The sequence below is a fragment of the Protopterus annectens genome, chromosome 16.part0, assembly GCF_019279795.1.
Source record: "Protopterus annectens isolate FY-2018-M chromosome 16.part0, PAN1.0, whole genome shotgun sequence".
NCBI classification, from domain to species: domain Eukaryota; kingdom Metazoa; phylum Chordata; order Ceratodontiformes; family Protopteridae; genus Protopterus; species Protopterus annectens.
The window spans coordinates 367,686,612-367,701,939 of record NC_056750.1 but is presented as its reverse complement, the minus strand read 5'-3'; the positions used below and the strand labels follow the sequence as shown (position 1 = coordinate 367,701,939).

The following is a 15,328-nucleotide window of genomic DNA, read 5'->3' as shown; positions in this document are numbered from 1 at the left end:
GAGTGACGGATGCGTTTAAGGTGGAGGTGGGTTTACACCAAGGATCAGCTCTGAGCCCTTTCTTATTTGCAATGGTGATGGACAGGTTGACAGATGAGATCAGGCAGGAGTTGTCGTGGACTATGATGTTTGCAGATGACATTGTGATCTGTAGTGAGAGTAGGGAACAGGTGGAGGAGACCCTGGAGAGGTGGAGATATGCTTTAGAGAGAAGAGGAATGAAGGTCAGCAGGACTAAGACAGAATATATGTGTGTGAATGAGAGGAAGGATAGTGGAATGGTGAGGATGCAGGGAGTAGAGGTGGCATAGGTGAATGAGTTTAAGTACTTGGGATCAACAGTTCAGAGTAATGGTGAGTGTGGAAGAGAGTACAGGCAGGATGGAGTGGGTGGAGAAGAGTGTCAGGAGTAATTTGACAGAGGAGAACCAGTAAGAGTGAGAGGGAAGGTCTACAAGAGGGTAGTGAGACCAGCTATGTTATACGGGTTGGAGACCGTGGCACTGACAAAAAGACAGGAGTCAGAGCTTGACGTGGCAGAGTTGAAGATGTTAAGATTTGCACTGGGTGTGACGAGGATAGACAGGATTAGGAATAAGTATTTCAGAGGGTCAGCCCAGGTTGGAAGGTTTGGAGACAAAGCCAGAGAGGCAAGATTACGTTGGTTTGGACATGTGCTGAGGAGGGATGCAGAGTATATTGGGGAAAAAGATGCTAAGGATGAAGCTGCCAGGTAACAGGAAAAGAGGAAGGCCTAAGATAAGGTTTATGGATGTGGTGAGAGAGGATATGCAGGTGGTTGGTGTGACAGAGCAAGATGCAGAGGACAGGAGGAAATGGAAACAGTTGATCTGCTGTGGCGACCCCTAACGGGAGCAGCCAAAAGAAGAAGAAGAGGTAGTGCAAGAAAAAGGTCCCCAATCGGGTACTTAGCTTTAGTCATTTTCTACTTCTCTCTGGCAGCAGCCAACCCATGCACATGCTTCTGCTTCGAGCTACACAGCAAGAAAGACTAATGCAATGGCGTCGGCTACCCTGCTTTATACCACTGACTATCTGATGTCAGTCTCTCGTAACCTGCAGCTGACACGGGAGGGAAAATCTTTACTCTGGTATTCGGGCCAGCCGAGGTGTTCCCAGCAGGGATAGCATAAAAGTGATGACTGCAACAGTGAAACACGAACATCCACGGTTGCCTGGACCAGAAGGGAGTTACCACAATGATCTTGGAGATTCCTTCTGAATCTTCAGAAGTACCCTGAATATTAGTGGAAAGGGTGAAAAAGCCACAAGAACATTCCTTTCCAAGGAAAAGAAATGGCACCAATCTCTTCCAGGTCTTCATGCATGGAGTCCTGGAAGAGAATCTTGACAATTGAATGTTCAGACAGGAGGCAAGAAGTCTACCTGTGAAACTCACCATAGGTAGATCAAATCTTAAAAGGCCCCTTATCTAGCTTTCCATTCATGATGGTCTGCCTGGTGCTGCTCAGCTCATCTACCATACAATTTTGTTTTAACGGAAAGCAGGATACCTCTACAGCGAGCCTATGCTGTGAACTATATCCCAAACTAACATGGTTAGCCTGCACATGAGGTACGAGGTAGTTGCCCCTTGTTTGTTGATGTACCACATCACTGTGGTACTGTATGCAACCACTTCAAGAGGTGTCCAGGACTGAAGATAGTTCAGAGAGTTGAGTGCCTTGATCAGGGCAAACATCTTCCTAGACATTTATGTGCTTGCCTTTGTCCTTAACATCACACACTCCCTGCACTTTTATCTCTCCTGAAATTGCTCCCCACATGAAGTCAGAGGAGTCTGTGGTGGCTGACTGCTTTGAAGCAAGGAGGGAGAAGGGAAAACCTGGATTTAAGGATATCTGTTGTCTTCACCAAAAGATCTGTCTTCTGACAAACCCCAGCACTGGGAATTGAAAATATAAAGGCTGTTGATGCTGAGACCAAAGATATTTCAGATACCAACGTATGAATCTTATGTGAAGTATTGGCAGAGGTGGTATGAGAATCATAGATGCCAAGAGACCAAAAATCAAGAAGCATTCCCTTACAGTGACTGAAATCTGAATGGAAAACCTTAGAAATAGAGCTAAAGACTTATTTCTCCTGTGGAAGAACAGCTCTTTGAACTGAGGTATCTAAGTTGAATTCCCTGGAACACAATCTTGTGTGAAGGAATCAAGAAAGACTTCTGAATTTTTCTGTTAATCCCAGCTTGCATAAGGGATATCTCGCCCAAGAGAGAGATTCCTGTAACTTTAACAAAAGACTTTGCAAAGATAAGCAATCAAAATATGGAAAATGTGAATACCTTGTAACCTGCAATGTGTTATAACTGAAGCTAGACACTTGTGAACAAGTCTTGGTGCAGTGGATAGTCCAAAGGTTAAGCAGAGAACTGAAAGTTTTGTGTGTCTGGATCACATTAAGAAATGTTTGAAGTCTGGATGAACACGGATATGAGAAGCATCTTTCAAGTCTAGTGTTACCAGGAAATTTGAGAGAGAGCTATAGGTAACAGGATGTAAAGGCATTCAGACCTGGATTGTCTATGGTTTTGGGAGGTTTGAGATTTGTTTTTGGAACCCCTTGCCATTTTTTCTTAAATGTAGGTTTACCTGAATTTTATTGAGATTGCTTATTCTATTTTTTTTTTCTTTGCCAGATTGGATGAGGACATAGAAAATCCCTTGGATAACTTGGAAAAGGCTGAAAAATCTTGAGACCTCCTGGATCAGAATGCCCCTTTTATCACATGTTTTGATCACCACTGCAGCTGAGGGACCAAAATTTAAAATCTCATTTGTATCTGACAAGTTTTGAGAATGCAATCATGCACACCTCCTCAAAGTACTATTAACAGTCATACACAATGCAAACAATGAGGAGTGGGCTGGACAACAGAAGAAACTAAGTTACTTAAAGCAAATTTTCTTTGCAAGAAGAAAAGTACAGTTTTGTACCTACCATAAATGTAGATGTTCGAGGATTCCCTTGCTGCAGTCCTGACAATTGGGTATAGTCCGCGTCCCAGTCGGCCCGAATACCAGAGTATAAGGCTGACGTCGGTCATGGCGCCTTAGACTGACGTCAGTACGTCAGGGTACTAATGCGCATGACCGACGTCATTTCCTCAGTCTTTTCTTGCCCCAGATGTCAGAAGACCCAAAAAGACAAGTCCCAAAAACAACCTGCACCAAAAAACATGTACAATATATACAGTAATATATACAAAAATATAAGCATGTAAACTCACCTACACAACCACCCTGAAACACAGAGGGAAGGAGGGAGGGTAAATTGGACTGCAGCAAGGAATCCTCGAACATCTACATTTATGGTAGGTACAAAACTGTACTATGTTCTTCGCCTTCCCTTGCTGCAGTCCTGACAATTGGGTAGAATCCCAAAGCAGAGGTAAGGGAGGCTGGCAAATTATAAAGTAGCAGGAGCTGACAACATGCCTTGTAAAACAGCTGTGGCAAAACCAGCTCTAGTCTTAGAGTATATAGGCAGGTGATAATGCCTAGAGAAAGTATGCACTGAACTCCAAGTAGCTGCTTCCAGAATATCCTTAGTTGCCACCCCTTAGAAATGCTGTTGAAGTGGCAGTAGCCCTAGTGGAATGAGGCCTAATCCCAGCTGGAACCTCTTTGCCATGATGGGAATAACAAAATGCAATGCAAAAGCCAATCCACCTAGAAATAGTTTGTTTTGACACAGGCTTGCCCTGTGAACTCAAAGCAAAAGAAACAAGTAACTGCTGAGACTGCCTAAAATCTTTAGTCCTGCTCAGATAATAACGCAATTGCCTGTGTACATCTAAAGTGTGCAAAATCTTTTCCCCTTTATTTTGAGGATCTGCAAAAACGTAGGCAAATGAATAGTTTGGTTTAAAGCCACACTAGAAACCACCTTAGGCATAAAGGAAGGATTAGTACGTAATGATACCCTGTCCTTATGGAAAATCAAAAGGGCTCTACTGCCATAAGGGCCTGCAACTCAGACACCCTTCTTGCAGAAGTAATAGCCAACAGAAAAGCAGTCTTCCATGACAAATATTTCAATTCAGCAGTAGCTGCAGGCTCAAAAGGTTGTAGAGTAAGTTTTTCCAACACAAAATTGAGATCCCAAGCAGGAGTAGGAGCTCTACGTGGGGGTCTTATATTCTTTGCCCCTCTAAGAAACTGCTTGAACAAAGGATGCGAAAACAAAGGTGGGTCACAATCATAGTGAGCTGAAATTGCTGCAGCATGAATCTTTATGGAAGAGAAGGACAAACCTTTGTCCAATAATTCAGTAAGATATTGAAGAGCCACACTGAAATTAGGCTCTGAAATCTCCAAATTCTTTGCTGTACTCCAAAATAAAAATCTCTTCCATTTTTCTGCGTACACTCTCCTAGTACTAGGCCTTCTAGCTTCCATAATCACATTTAAAACTTGTTGAGGAAGCTGAGACCTACCATGCTTCAACACAGAATATGCCAAGCTGTGAGATGAAGAGATTGAAGCTTGACATTGAGCAGATGACCGTCCTTCTGAGATAACAGATGAGGAATCAGAGGTAAAGGCCATGGAGGCTTCTTTACAAGACTCCTTAGAAGTGGGTACCAGTGTTGCCGAGGCCAATCTGGAGCTATCAAAATCATCCTTGGCCTGTCCTGTCTGACCTTTAGTAATACCTTTGGAAGAAGAGGTAGAGGTGGAAAGGCATAGACATGAAGGTTTTTCCAACTGAAAGACAGAGCATCCACTTTCCAAGCTGTGTGATGAAACCCCTTTGTGCAATACTTTGGCAGCTGGTGGTTCAGTGGAGAAGCGAACAGATCTATGTCTGGAGTTCCCCATGACACTGTCAATTTCTGAAATACATGAAGATCCAGTTTCCACTCGTGGGGATCCATGATTTGTCTGCTTAATACATCTGCTAGGCAGTTCTGTGCTCCTGGCAGAAACCTTGCCTGAAGAGTCAGTTGCAGGCTTAACGCAGTCTCCCATAAAATCATTGCTTGCCTGCATAGAGGATAAGAATGTGTTCCGCCTTGCTTGTTGATGTACCACATGACAGTTGTGTTGTCTGTCAGAATCAACACCTGCCCTGGAAGAAGTAACTCCTTGAACGCCATCAATGCAAACTGGACTGCTAACATCTCCTTCATGTTGATATGTAGATGCTGTAGTCTGGCAGGCCACTTGTCTTGTATCCACTTTCCATTTAGATGAGCTCCCCAAGCAGTGTCCGAGGCATCTGTCGTTAAAATCTGACTCGCCTCTGGCCGGGTCACAGAGAGTCCCTTGTTTAGGTGACATTCCTGAGCCCACCACAAGAATTCCTTTTGAAGGCAAGGTATTATTAGAATGACAGTGTCCAAATCTTGGCAGTGCTGTGTCCATACATTTTTGAGATACCATTGCAGCTTCCTCATATGCAGTTTGGCATTGGGAAGCACCAGAATACAAGATGCCATGAACCCTAATGCTTGAAGGACTGTCCTTGCAGTCAGCACGGACTGATGAGATAGTTGATGGAAGTAAAGTGACAGACTCTTTTGTTTGTCCGGGGTTAAAAGGCCATCTGGGCTGCTGTATTCAGTCTCACACCCAGAAAGCACATGTCTTGAGAGGGTACTAGACTGGACTTTATTTCGTTCACAGAATACCCTAGGCATCTTAGCACTGCTATGACATATTCCAGATGCTGTAGAAGGTGTTCCTTTTCTTGAGCCAGAATCAGGCAGTCGTCCAAGTAAGGATAAATTTGAATGCCTTGAAGCCTGAAGTAAGCTATCACTGGAGCCAGAACCTTTGTGAATACTCTGGGCGCAGTAGATAAGCCAAAGGGCAATGCAGAGAACTGATAATGAAAATCTCCAGTTCGAAACCGCAGATACTTTCTGCAACTTAGCCTTATGGGCACATGAAGGTAAGCTTCCTTGAGATCCAAAGTTACCATCCAGTGATCCTTGCCCAGCAGAGGTAACAGTTGCTGTAACGTCAACATCTTGAACTTGGGAATGTCCAGATAAGTGTTGAGGATAGATAAATCCAAAATTGGTCTCCACGTGTTCCCCTTCTTTGGTACTAGGAACAGGCGAGAATAAAATCCGAAGCCCCTTTCTGATACAGGGACTGGCTGAATAGCCCCTATCTGGAGTAATTGAGAAACTTGCTTGTGAGCCTCTTTTCTTTGTGGAGGAGGAACATCTGGCATGCCTTTGAAAGGGGGCATTGTGTGGAAATAAAATCTGTACCCGTGATGAATGATATCCAGCACCCATCTGTCTTGAGTGATTAAATCCCAATTTTCTTTGAAAAGAGACAATCTTCCTCCCAAAGGAGCTGCCAGACGAGAGTCCACTGGCAGCTGAAAAGGCAGGTCATTGGTTCTGCTTACGAAAGGACTGACCCCTGCCCTCACCAGAAGTCTGAGCAGGTGAACTGTCTGATCTAGGCCTAAAGAACCTTGAGCCCTGCCCCTACCACGTCTAGACCTACCCTAGACTGGGAACCATAAGCAGGATATGTCCACCCCTTAGCAGGCCAATTTCTACTAAACTTGGAGGCTGCACCTGCAAAAATCTTTAACAGTCTGCATAGACTTAGCTTTGTCCTCCATTTTCTTTAAAACTGCTTCCACAGGCGGTCCAAACAACACATCAGACTGTAAAGGAGCATCCAAAATCCTGGTCTTAACATGCTCAGCTAAATTCTGATCCTTCAACCATGCATGTCTGCGAAGAACAGAACTAGTAGCAGCCACCCTCGAGGAGGCCTGAACAGCATCAAAACCACACTGCAAAGAATGCTTACCCACTTGTTCAGACACATGAACCAAATCCAGCAATTCTTTACACTCAATACCTTCCGCCAAAGCATCCACCTTAGATTTCAATTGTGAAAGGAGATAATTCTGATATTTCAGCATATGAAACTGACAATTCAACGCCCTCATGGCTAGAGTGGAAGAAGTATATACTTTCTTACCCCACCTATCCAAAGCCCTTGCCTCTTTATCAGAGGGTACAGGATTTTTAACCACAGAAGCTTTAACACCTTTAGGCCCCTGAGAAACAGTTTCTGGGTCCGCCCTGGGACTCTTAAACAAATACTTATGAGCTTGGGCACCCTATAATACCTATCAGGCTTAACAGGAGCAGGAGGCAGAATCAGGGTTCAGAGAAGCCTCTGCAAAACATCCTCCACCACATTCAACACAGGAGGAATAGCTAAGGGCCTATGCTGGGGCAAAACAAGAATTCCCTAAGCCTTTTCTGGAGTCAGAGTAATCTTGGCCTTCCCATTTAAAGTGCTCCCTCATGGAGTGAAGAGTCTCTGAAAATGAAAAATCCTCAGGAGGAGAAGCTGAAGGAGTGGAATCATCCACATCAGAATCAGAATAAGTAGGAAACTCTTGCAAGTCTTCCACAGAAGACTCTGAAGCCTGTGAACACTGTTCAAAACTATCAAACTCCTGTTCCACCCTAGGCCTCTTATCAGGTGGGGCATAGAACCTCTAATCAGAGTAATCAAATCTTCTGCCATTTTAAGCATATGTTTCTTAGGCACAGAGCCGAAATGCTAGGAGAAGCCCCTACAGAAGCTGAACTTGGCCTTCCTCTAAAAGAAGCTTTGGCAACAGAAGGAGAGGCCCTAACTACCTTGGGAAGAGAGGGAAGAACAGTTACCTGAGAAGCCCCTCAGCCTGGCCTACCTCCTGAGAGGGCACATCCTGTAACAGTAAAGTATCTGCCTGAGACTCCATAGAGACTCCTGGCAAAACCTCTGGCTCCCTGAGCCTTCTAAAGGACCGACGTCCGGGACTGCCGGTTCCTCACCCCTAGACTTCACTGTTTTGTCCTTGCGCTTCTTAGATGAAGCAGGCGTCGGAGCATCCGTCGGCATAGTATAATTGCAACGCTTCCCAAACACTAACCTAGCACAATCAAGCCTCCTCTTAATAGTGCGCTTGTTAAATCTAGCACAAGAGCGGCAACCAACAGGGCCGGGCTCAGGCCCTAAACAAGGTATACACAATGTATGATAATCCCTATGCGGTATCTGCTTCCCACAAGAAATACAGTTATTCACTTTTTCTGACATCCGGTTAAATACTGAGGCAAGAAAAAACCAAAATGTTCCCCAACGGGGTTACTTAGCCAACTCTGTTTTCGGTCTGAAACTCCGGTTTCGGAAAATCTCAGAACGCCAACCTGCACTCGCAAAATTGCTTCTGCATCGGACCATGCGGCAAAAAAGACTGAGGAAATGACGTCGGTCATGCGCATTAGTACCCTGACGTACTGACGTCAGTCTAAGGCGCCATGACCGACGTCAGCCTTATACTCTGGTATTCGGGCCGACTGGGACGCGGACTATACCCAATTGTCAGGACTGCAGCAAGGGAAGACGAAGAACATCTGCAGACAAAACAAAAAAGCAATCCTCATTTTTATAATTTGTCAGAACAAATTAACATTATCGGACTGACAGCTCAAAATTCTGACGAAGTTGCAGAAATATAGACTTTTGCCCACACTAATCAATAACTACCCTGTGTTTATTACAGAGACTAGAACTGGAATTAATGATGTGCTTAGCTGCAGCGGCCTCAACTAAAGCTATAGCTGCTGGGTCATGATTTAGTAATAGTGTATAAAAATTCAAAAATACTAAGGAACGTTATACATCCATCTACCTTTTTTATTGACAGCTGGCTGGCTATCAGGACAAAGTACAGTTGTGTACACTTACCATAAATGTAGATGTTAGAGTGTATTCACTGTTGCAGTTATTACATTTGGGTAATCTGCTGGCAGGTTGCCCTCAGTCGGCCTGATTAACAAAGTCTTGGGTACTGCGTCGGTTGCTGTCCCTTCTTCCATGACGTCAGGTCGTCAGGGGTATAAAACATGCAGCCGACGCCATTACATCAGTTTTTCTTGCCCCAGATGTCAGGTGCCCCCCAAATGGGGAGCAAATAAAATTAAACACACAAAAATATACAGCCAACAAAAAGCAAATACACCAAAAAGGCTTTTTAAGCATAGTAAAAGAAAGTAGAGGTATAGTAAGAGAAAAACAGGGGGCTGGAGGGAGGGTAACAAGGACTGCAACAGTGAATACACTCTAACATCTACATTTATGGTAAGTGTACACAACTGTACTATGTTCTTCGTGTTTCATTGTTGCAGTCATTACATTTGGGTAGATTCCCAAAGCTATGGTCGGGAGGAGGATTTTTATACAGCATTAGGACCAGCTATAAGGCCCTGCAAGACAGCAGTGGCAAAGCCAGTTCTGGATTTAGAGAAAATTGGTAAATGACAATGCTTGGTGAAAGTATGAACTGAACTCCAGGTAGCAGCTTCTAGAATATCCCTGGTAGGAACACTTCTGAGAAAGGCTGCAAAAGTAGATGCAGCCCTGGTGGAATGAGATCTGATCCCCTGGGAGATAGGTTTTCCATGGTGCTTATAGCAGCAATGAATGCAATGGCTTATCCATTTAGAAATGGTTTGTTTTGAAATAGCTATCCCCTCTGCCCCAGCAGCAAATGCTACTAGCAATTGTTCAGATTTTCTTCGAAATTTAGTTCTGTCCAAGTAGAATCTAAGCAGTCTGTGCACGTCCAGGGAATGCAGAATCCGTTCCCCTTTGTTCTGTGGATTGGGACAGAAGGTTGGCAAATGAATGGACTGATTAAGAGCCACAATAGAAACCACCCTGGGCATGAAGAATAGATTGGTTCTGAGGGACACCCTGTCCGCATGAAAGATGATGAAAGGCTCCACTGCCATAAGAGCCTGTAATTCAGATACCCTTCTAGCTGAAGTGATTGCTAAAAGGAAAGCTGTTTTCCAGGAAAGAAATTTTAAAACTGCAGTAGCAGCTGGCTTGAAAGGAGGTAGAGTGAGCTTCTCCAAAACAAAGTTAAGGTCCCAGGCAGGGGTACGAGCTCTCCTGGGTGGTCTCAAGTTCTCTGCCCCTCTGAGATATTGCTTGAGCAGGGGATGAGAAAAGAGGGGTGGGTTCTGTGTTATAGTGAGTTGAAATAGCTTAAGTGTGGATTTTAATAGAGGGTAAAGACACGCCCTTGTGAAGCATCTCGGTTAAGTACTGCAAAATCTGAGGTAAATTGGGTGCTGCTGTGCTCAACCCTAAAGATTGGTTCCAGGCAGAGAATCTTTTCCATTTGTCAGTATAAGATTTTCTAGTACTAGGTCTTCTCACCTCCAAGATGACATCCATCACAGGTTTGCTGATGGATGCTAAGGGTGAATTTAAGTGATTAGCCAAGCTGCAAGGTTCAATGTTGGGAGCTGAGAGTGCAGAATTTGATTCTCCTGCTGAGACAGCAAGGAAGGCGTCTGAGGCAGGCGCCATGGAGATATTTGTGACACACTGCGCAGGAGTGGGTACCAGTGTTGGCGTGGCCAGTCTGGAGCAATCAAAATCATTATTTGTTTGTCCTGTTTGACTTTTAGCAGAACTTTGGAGAGCAGAGGGGGGAAGGCGTAGACTGCAAGGTTTTTCCAGCTGAAGGACAGAGCATCCACTTTCCAGGCTTTTTTGTGGAGAGTCCTTGTGCAAACATTGTCCAACTGGTAGTTCTGGGGGGAGGCAAACAGATCTATGTCAGGACTCTCCCATTTTCTTGTCAACATGTTGAAAATCCGTGGTTCCAGTTTCCACTCGTGTGGGTCCATGAGGTTTCTGCTTAGTCCGTCTGCCAGTGTATTCAATTTTCCTAGCAGGAATTGAGCTTGTAGGTGCACTTGGTAGCTCAAGGCCGTGTTCCACAATGCCATGGCTAGTCTGCAGAGGGGGTAGGGAATGTGCACCCCCCCTGCTTGTTTATGTACCACATAACCGTGGTGTTGTCTGTCTTTACCATTAATTGTCCGGGAAGAATGTAGTCCTTGAAGGCTGTCAGAGCATTCCGTACAGCTAACATTTCTTTTTGATTGATATGTAGGTGCATTTGATTTGGGTTACGTTTGCCCTGAATGCACTTCCCTGCCAGGTGAGCCCCCCATGCATAGCCTGATGCATCTGTAGTTAGGGTTTGGGCAGCAGGGGGTAGTGTGAATGGCAGTCCCTTGTTTTGGTGGCAGGCCTCTGCCCACCATAGGAACTCCAGGCGTAGGCAAGGTATGATAAGAATCATTGTTTCCAGGATGTGACAATGTCGACTCCATAGACTTTTTAAGTACCACTGAAGTTTCCTCATATGCAGTCTTGCATATGGAATTAGAAGAATGCAGGAGGCCGTGAACCCCAAGGCTTGCAGTATTTGTCTTGCAGATTGCAGGGTTTTTGTGGCCACTTGTTTGAAGTAAATTACCAAATGAATTTGCTTTTCTGGCGTAAGGAAAGCCATCTGGGCAGTTGTATTCAAATTTGCACCCAGGAATGTAATATGTTGAGAGGGTACCAGTTGTGATTTCTTTTTGTTTATGGTGTACCCCAGACAAGTTAGAACCCTTTTTACAAACGCCAGATGATTTAGAAGTATGTTCTGGTTTTCTGCCTGAATTAGACAATCGTCCAGGTATGGATATATTTGAAAATTTCTTTCCCTGCAAAATACAATTACCGAGCCAGGCACTTTGTGAATACCCTGGGTGCAGTAGAGAAGCCAAAGGGCAGTGCAGAGAACTGATCATGCAAGTAGCCTGCTTTGAAGCGTAGGCATATTCTGCAAGATTCCCTGATTGGGATATGCAGGTAAGCTTATTTTAAATCTAGAGTTGCATAGGAAGTAACTGATCAAGAGTCAGCATCTTGAATTTTGGAATGTCCAGAAAGGTGTTTAGAGTAGACAGGTCCAGAACTGGATGCCATGATTTGTCTTTTCTGGGTACCAGGAAAAGCGTGGAATAGAAACCTTGTCCCTTTTCCTCCTCTGGTACCGGTCGAATAGCCCCCATGCTTAAGAGGGAAAGTACTTGTTTTTGAGCCTCTGTCCACCAGTTTGGTGTTGGCAACGTATGGAAATGAAATCTGTATCCCTGGGACACTACATTTAAAACCCATTTGTCCTGGGTTATGACTACCCCTGATTAGAGTAATGAGATCTTCAGCCATTTTGATCATTTGTTTTTTAGGCATAGGGGCCCTGAACATGTGGCCTGGGCATCGGTTTTTAGACATAGATCGAGATTTAGGCCGTAGTACAGAAGGTGGAGTCGGTTTAATATGCAAGTCTGTAGGCCTGAATACACCCTTAGAAGCCGGTGCTGCACAGCGGCTCCGGACCCATCCAAGGTAGAGGCATCCGCGGGTTCCATAGATGAAGCATCTGGCGGCATACCGGACTCTGAATGGGTCTCAGTAGAGGCCTGTGAGTCAGAAGTAGCGGGTACCGGGGCTGTGAAAGTGCCTCACTGAGTACCGGCGAACTGGCTGCTGGCTTAGGAGAAGGGTGGTCAGCAGTTTTGGACCTCAACGACCCATCTCTGTGTTTATCTTTACGTTTTTTCGGAATCCCGGTAGGCGGATGGCTAACAGACATCATTTCTGGAAAATTAAACAGAGAACCGAAATATTTAGAGGCAAAAATGTACCGACGACGGACAGTGCGCTGATTAAAGAAAGCACAAAACCGACAGCAAGGTATGTCGTGGTCAGGGCCTAGACAAGGAACACAGTACAAATGAAAATCTTTAGGAGGTATTTGTTTTCCACAAGTAATGCAATTAACTTTTACTGACATCGGTAAGGAGCAAGAAAAGTTTCCCAACGGGGTACTTAGCTTTAAGTTGAAGGCTTCGGTTCTGAAACTCGAAAGCGAAAATGTCAAGAGTCGGCCGACCGGCACTTGCGAACTGCTTCTGCTTTGGGCACCGCACGGCAAGAAAGACTGATGTAATGGTGTCTGCTGCATGTTTTATAACCCTGACGACCCAACTTCATGGAAGAAGGGACAGCAACCGACGCAGGACCCAAGACTTTGTTAATCAGGCTGACTGAGGACAACCTGCCAGCAGATTATCCAAATGTAATGACTGCAACAGTGAAACATGAAGAACGTCTGCAGGCAGTAACACACATCCCCTAAAGCAGACAAAACAGGAGGAACAGGCGTAGGTTCTGGAAAATCCTTGTATAACAATCAGGATTATTTTCTGGAGGACTGAGAAACCTTAGCATTCTCCCACTGAAAACAGTGTCACATTCTAGAAATAGTCTCAGAAAAAGAGAAACCTCCTCAGAGTCTGAATCAGAAACCATGAGGAAAAAACATGCATCCTTCCTTGCATCTTCCTGTTCACATTCAGAATCTTGAATTTCTTCAGGAAAAGAGGAATCCCTCTCATCAGAAACTAGTTTACAAGAAGGATCAATAGCCTAAATTAAACCATGAGCCAGTCCCAGTAAACTACTCCTATCCAAAGGAATTTGAGAAGTAGATACATGCTTGATTTTACTTTTCTTTTTGACAGGACAAATGGGGCCAACCGTATTACTAATGGAAGCAGCTGCTTCCCCAAGAATGGGCACAGCATTCTGACAACAGGGAAACATTTTTCCTGTTCCCTGTCAAAAGGCCAACAAGAGTGGCTCCCCTTGCCACAGAAGACATAGCTATCCTCCTTTTCCATAGTTGCTGTAGGTGCTACACCAGAAGGATTTGGGGTAAAAGATAAGTGGTCTGACGTACAACAGAGTCACCCACCTGTTGTTGAGCCAAAGTGAGGCAGATTGCTAGCCTGCTGTGGTGGTAAGATCTGTTGGCTTAACTTTGTTTTTGTGGCTGGAAGGAGGTCTGACCCCATTGGGACCAGAAGACTGTTCCATGGTCAAGCCAAAATTGGTGCCTCTTTCCCAGGGAAGATAAGTGGCAAATGCCAGTAAACGCTACCAGTCCACATCACTTTTTGACAGAAAAAAAGGTAACAAGCACTTAAAACATTATGCCAGCCCCACAAAAGAAAAATAAAAAAAATGCCACAGAAAAAATTTTTACTTTACAGTACTTTTAATCTGACAGAAAATAAACAAAGTTAAGTCTTACCATAGTGTTCCATCTGTATTGTTGATCTTCATTCATTCATCACTGATGGGACAGAGTCCCCAGCTACCTTGAGTCACCTGGGTGGCCCTTACTGAAGAATATTCCTGAGCACCATTGAGCCAAAGGAAGTTCTCCCTCTAGAGACCAAATCCAATTTGTAATGAGTTATAAAGGTAAGAGGATTAGCCCACGTTGCTGCTGCGCAAATATCACCCAAAGAAGTTCTCGAATGGAACGCCACAGATCTAATGGAGTGAGCCTTGATTTTTTGTTGTACAGGTTTTTTCTCATGATGATAAATGAAAAGTATACAATCTCTGAGCCATTTAGAAAGGGTAATTTTAGACATATATTTAACCATTTTAGGGCCGCCAGAAAAGGAAATAAACAGTTGATCTGATTTGTGCATTGTTTTCGTCCTATCCAGATACAATCTCAACTGTCTGTGCACATCCAATGAATGCAGACAGTAATCTCCTTCATTAGAAAAATTTGGGAAAAAAACAAGAAGGTAAATAGACTGATTAATGGAGAAATCCAAAATCACTTTAGGGAGAAAGGAAGGGTTTTTCTGAGTGACACTGCCTTTGTGGAAAACCAAATAGGGACGTTTTATGCATAGAGCGTGGAGCTCAGAAATTCACCTAGCTGACGTGATTGCCACCAGAAAGACAGAATTCCAGGATAAAAACTTGATGTCACAAGTCGCAACAGGTTCAAAGCGGGGTTGTGTCAAAGACTGTAGTACTAAAGTAAGGTTCCATGGTTTGACAGGTGGTTTAATTGGAGATCTAATGCGTGAGACTCCCTTTAAGAAGGTTTTGCATAGATGATGTGAAATTAAAAAATAATTCTCAAAACCATTATGAAAGTTCAAAATAGCAGCTAGATGGACTTGTATAGTAGAAGCTGCAGCACCTTTTTCGAAGAAATTTGATAAATAATGTAGTATTACAATAACTGGGACTGAGTACGGATCTAGTTTTCTCTGCTTAGACCAGATCGAAAATCTCTTCCATTTGTCAAGGTAAGGTTTTCCAGTGGATGGCCTGTGGGAGGCCAGAATAATATCACGCACTGGGGAGGGAAGGTTATACTGCCTGGCGATCAGTGGAAGTAGAGAAACCAAGCTGTCAACTTGAGACTGGATAAGTTCGGGTAACGCAACCTGTGGGGGTGAGAGATCAGGTCTGGAGTTGGATCCAGTATCCACGGTCAGCATAGAAGGTGAGGCTGGAGAAAGGGGAACCATACTTGTCGAGGCCAATAAGGGACTATGAGGATCACT

General features: G+C 44.2%; 1 protein-coding gene across 1 annotated transcript in view; it reads right to left on the bottom strand.

Annotated features, from left to right (window-relative positions):
• Positions 1–15,328, bottom strand: part of WDR5 (WD repeat domain 5) — a 1,892,625-nt gene that overhangs the window by 355,447 nt on the left and 1,521,850 nt on the right. The gene's annotated exons all lie outside the window — the stretch shown is intronic.